The sequence below is a fragment of the Leguminivora glycinivorella genome, chromosome 5 (assembly GCF_023078275.1).
Source record: "Leguminivora glycinivorella isolate SPB_JAAS2020 chromosome 5, LegGlyc_1.1, whole genome shotgun sequence".
NCBI classification, from domain to species: Eukaryota; Metazoa; Arthropoda; class Insecta; order Lepidoptera; family Tortricidae; genus Leguminivora; species Leguminivora glycinivorella.
This window is the reverse complement of record NC_062975.1, coordinates 9,496,930-9,502,929: the sequence shown is the minus strand read 5'-3', so window position 1 is coordinate 9,502,929 and position 6,000 is coordinate 9,496,930.

Below are 6,000 nucleotides of genomic sequence, written 5' to 3'. Positions count from 1 at the left end.
CATAAGTATTTACTCCCTGAAAGGTAATGGCAATAACGTAATATAGTGATATCATCCAGGCTTAGGGTAGTCATTAATCGTAAGCATTGAGTACCTATTAATTCCTACTTTTAATTTAAAATTACTTCATATTTAAATGCAGCTTGAGAGTTGATTCATTCCTTTAATGAGACACGTAATAATTATTCAACCAATCTGACTATCTCCCTTTCTTAATAATAGCGTTTTCTCATATATTTGCTACTGCTCACATGAAGCCTCAGCTTTGGCAACAAATTTTAGAATTTGACTGAAATCACTCACTCACTGAAATTGAAAACTGGCTGCTGGACCTTCAATTGATTTAATTCAACGTTTTGAGGCATGTATAGATAATAGTGTGTTATCAAATGAAGGTCATAGGTCAGATTGCTCCGTGTGAAGTTAGTTCTGTCACGTTGGCCCGGTTAGCAGACAATGATGCGCGAGAACAATTGTCTAGGCACACGCAATACAGATGTAACAAAAATATTAAGTTGGAACTTTTTGTACGGAGACGAAGTCGTGGGCAAGTGGGCAAAAGTTAATAAATAAAAATATGGGACAGTCTCACACATACTTACTAAACAGCACTGCCACTGTAAGCTCAAGAAAGCGGGTGCGTATCGATCGATATAACTTTTTTTGATATATTTTTAGTCGTTATAACGATCATTTGATATAATTATTGAATAATATAACAGCAAATAATATACTAACAAATTGTATAATTCTTATTTAATATAATGATCATTTTTTCGAAAAACATTTATTATAACATACTTTTAGTATAATGCTTATTTCCGATAATAAATAAATTGTATAACACAAATTAATTATTTCTAAAGCACAGTTAGAATAAAAAAAATTGTACAATAAATTAGATCCATCATTTACCAGAAAAGTAGATTAGCTTAGAACTGTGACCCCTACACACAACGCGCTGCTACCAGAAAAATAGGTTAGGTTAGGTTAGAACTGTGACCCTTGAACACATCTACTGTCAGAAAAGTAGGTTAGGTTAGGTTAGAACGGTGATCCCTTAAAAAAAGAATAAAATTAATTCAGGAAATGTTTTATACTGTTTGCTAGTTAAATTATACTAGTCGTATATCAATAAATAGTTATACCATATAGCGGTTATTATAAATAATTGTTATACGAAATAATGATTATACAAAATAAAAGTAGATCCTTTGTGGCTATACCAAATGTTAATTATGTCAAATGAGTGATTATATCCTTTAAAAATATACCAAATATTGTTATATCAAATGTTACTATACCAAAAAAAGTTATACCAATCATTACACACCCCAAGAAAGCTTGTGTTGTGGGTACTCAAACAGTCGAAATACATGAAAAACATCCTTGACTCAGCACCAACTATTTGTACTTGTTACACAGATAAGTGCCGTTACCGGGATTCGAACCCAGGACTAAACCAGACCGGTCGTCAAGACTTATATAAAATCGAAACATTATTCATTTTATTCGTTCCGCAATAAAAAGATCCCATCGTGAGAAGCCGCAGCGATGACCACACGCGAGCGTTCACAATGGGATTGTTATTAAGGATGATTAGTTGCAGGATTACGGGTAATTGCACAAAAAACCGCGGGTCATGTGTAATCCGACCGAGGAACTGGTTGTACAACGTTTTTCATGAAACTGCGAGGTCGATCGTGCGTGAAAAGCCTTTTATGGATGTCGCTATTTTTACGTGTAGGACATTGCACATACTTACACTTGAAAACTAATGCATAATTCTATTTATTTTGAAATGAGAGTGGGATAACTTGGACTCCTTTTTGAAAGACTGGCTAGTTGTAATGTAACTCGAGACTGAAAAGAACCAAAGATGAAGGGGACGAAATGACGGAAGGTTTTTTCCCAGCAGTACAAAAACAATATAAAAGTAGACTCATAATAAGTAACAGTATTAAAGGCGAGAGGATCGTCCTCTAGTGCCATCTTTGTTGGTCATTCCATCTGAAATATCGGTGAGCCTATAATAGAGATGGATTATCCCAAGCTCGGTGTACGTGAGCGCTGGGGTAAATCCGCGCAAGAACCGACGGGTGACGAGCTCATGAAATTTTTCCAAACTTCGTAAGCAGTAGTTTACTTACGTACCAGAATAATATAAGCAGGTATGTACTTAATACAAAAAGTAAGATTCAATTTATCATATAACACGATTGTGAATTGAATCGAGTAAATAATAATTCTAGCGATACACAACCAATGTAATTACCTAGACAATGAGACTAATTGAGTTGTATAATTATAATTTGTCTTGTTTTTCTTTTTCAGTACTCGTTGAAATCAAACCAATCAACTAACTTACCACTCAACTAAGTATACCACATCGATATACTACCTAATATGTGCGACCGATACCTCAGCAATGACAGGGTCAGTCGGTAAGGAATGCATAATGTTTAAAGCAGTGATAATTTACCCACATTACTAAGTAGTCGGATAAAATACAGTGAAATAGTCGTGCGAGACGACTAAAAAAAACTAATTAGTCCGTCAGTTAGATTATCAAAGAATTTTAGACAAGTATTTTTTTCTTTTTTCTCGTAAACGAAAAATGACGACGGTACAGTGAGTTGAAGTTTCGCGTGACGTCACGCCTAGGTACAATTTTTACTTAGAAGTGACGTCTAGGGATTGCAATCCGGTCCGGCGGATCCGGTAATCCGGCCGGATCCGGTGCTTTTTTCATGCCACCGGATCCGGTGAAATTTGCCGGATCCGGTAATGTAACACGATATGTTAAAATAGTGCAAAAAAAAATAATTTTACGGCAACATTTGAACGTCGCTCAACAGGTGATTGCAATCCGGTCTGATTTCCAATCAAAAAATATTTTAGTACTTATGTTCTTTGCATTAGAAGGCCGTTTGGAAGTCAAATAATGTGCTCAAGCAACGCGTTACACTTTCCGTTTTGGAATCCGTAGTTGAATCTGTGGGATTGTTTGTTGGGATGCATAATGTGGAGTGGTGGAGAGTGACAAATAACCATGGTCTGAGGTCGATCCTTCGCGTTTTCTGGCCAGACACTATCCAAAATCGAGACCTATGGAGTATATAGCAGCTAACCGCGACACAAAAAGGAACATGGATGGCACACTATTCAAAGAGGGGAACGAAATAACGCAACCATTGCTTTCGGCTGAAAACCGCAAAATGCAAGTCGTGGCTCCGAGCGCCCTGGAAACTCATGGAAACGGTCCGTTGAGGATGGACTACGAGCGACCGGGTCGAGCTGGAGCGAGACCACGAGGGTAGCTGAAGATAGGAAAGCGTGGCGCGAGCTCGTGATGGCCCTTTGCACCTCTGTGGTGACGTAGGACTTCAAGATCAACAACATGTTTTCAGCATAATATGAGAAGTATGAGAGCATATTGCTACGAGAATAATAAAATTCAAAGCTTAAAAATGAACATTTTTAAAAGGTAACCAGTAAGATTGTTGATTCAGCAATAGCAAATAATACTTACTAAGGTCAATTACTCTTGCTGGCTTTAATTTAGTTACTGTAGTTTTTCTTAACCGATACTGGATATTTTTATGCAGACTGAGAAAAGGTTAACGCTGACTTTTAATAGTTATGCTTACTTAATATGATTGTGATATTTTTTTTTGTTCTTCTTTTCATGTGAGTAAAGTTAACTGTAAAATAACACAATACAGGTTTTTTTTTAATACTGATCTCATAACACATGTACGTTTGTAGGTATGTTATAATGTCCGCTCTTTATCGTATCTTAAAAGCTCTATAGGTACCTATTACTGTAAAACGTTACACTAATAATAATTTTGTTATCCTATCAAAGTTTCAAAAGAACGAAATAATTTGATTTGCGACTGATTATTATAATAAAATTTACTTGTTAACTGGTAAACAAGTTCATTTCTAAGCCTTTAAACTGTTGGTTTATTAATCGTGATGCAAAATACCATCGTACTTGTCATATTATGGTGAAAACATGCAAAAAAGGCACTATTTGGGTACTTTTAGTCCTCAAGGCCAATCCGGCCGGATCCGCCGGATTGGGGTCGAAATCCGGCCGGATCCGGCCGGATTGGGAATCAGACCGGATTGCAATCCCTAGTTCAGTATTTTTGGACGATCTAACTGACGGACTAAACAGAATGCCATTTTTTTATGTAGTCGTCATCCCTATTCCACTCTTGGCAATTAAGGAGTAGAAAGAAAACGAAATACTGCAGAGACAAGTTGCCAGCCCATCGCCCATGCCACAATGAAAAGCATATCTGTGGAATATGCTTTTCATTTTGGCATGGGCGAAATAAACTTCTACACACCCACTCCAGGAAAGCCACATGGCAAAATATTAATTAAATAATTGTAGTAAAATATTTAGATACTAACTTCATGTGCATTCCAAATCTAAATTTATCTTTTAATTTGTGGGAAAATCAAACGTCTTTTATATCGGTTTTAACGAGCTTATTTAATTGTGATTAAAAAAAAATATAATTTACACTTATAGGCCAGCCATGCCGTTCAATTTTCCACATTTCTATCCATAGTAAGCTGATGGCGAACCTATTTTGTTACAGAAAATGTAGGCCAATTAAGAAAATGACAGCACAGCTTTTAATTACTCGTATTTAATATATATACTTAATAAAGTCGTATCATTCGACTGTCGCAGTAATTCTTAGAACCCCACTAAGTTAATTCTTCAAGGCCCTCGTCAAAATTTTCAGTATCTGATATTAAATTTCACCATTGCACAAAATTTCAAGGATTTGTTCATCACTTAATGGACGCCCTATAGAATATAAATATTGAATTACAAACCGAAATTTGTAATAAACCGCGAAAATATTTGATTATTTGTTCGAAATTCATTTTACGCCCAAAGGCCGAATACACATAAACGTGCAGATATTTATGGCAAACGGATTACGGGCTACGACCGAACCTACAAATTCGTGCACTTCTTTTTTACGATCTTATTAATAACACGAAATCACTTAATTTTAGTCTTAATTCATAATTAATAAAACCACTAGCTCTTTAACAGTAAAAATCATGCATTAAATAAAAGGTTTGTCACCAAAAATATACGAAATTATGAACTTACGTGGGTCACTACTCTCACCAAAATACCGCGCCATCTTCAAACATGTCCTGCGACCGACTGACCCGGCCAACCTAAGGTATTTACTATTATTACGTGTTGCTAGTGTCTGCAGATTCGATCGGTATAGGTTTGAGCCCGAAAATACAATTTACTTTCTGTCAAGATTTTTTTTTAATAATTTGCAGGATTATATCAAACCGGTCGGAAAGGGCTAACAATCCCTCTTGCATTCCTGGTTAAAAAAACATTGTCAATTTTATACTTAAAAATAATAATTTGTGACATTTTCGGTGTAAAGGTACCACATTGTCGCTTAAGCACAAGGACGCTCTAACAGGTAATTTGTATGTATAAAAATACGAGCAAACGCCACTTAGTATCGTATAAGGCTACATTATAATTATCTAATATTCTTTGATTAATTAGTAATTCGATTAGTTCAGATATGCCTTTGCAGGGAAATCCTAAATCTTCTAAGAAAAAGCTGTGAAAAGGCTAATGAGATATAAGATATTAAATTATTATTATGAATAATTGACATGAATATCTGCAAAGTTTAAATATAAGAGGATCCCATACATTAAAATGCGAACCTAAGCCTAAGAACGCGCATACACTACACCACACATAGATGGCGTCTTGTAGCTTTCGATTATACTTGTAGATGGCGTTACGTGTCACTTTTGACATAGATTTATGGCTCGAAAGTGACACTTAACGCCAATCTACAAATAATGTAAGTAGTGTATGCGCGTTCTTAGGCGGTCGCATTTTAATGTTTGGGATAGTTTGATCTTCTTATATTTAATCTATGATGTCTGCTAAATAATCATTTCAGTGTAAGTACGAGT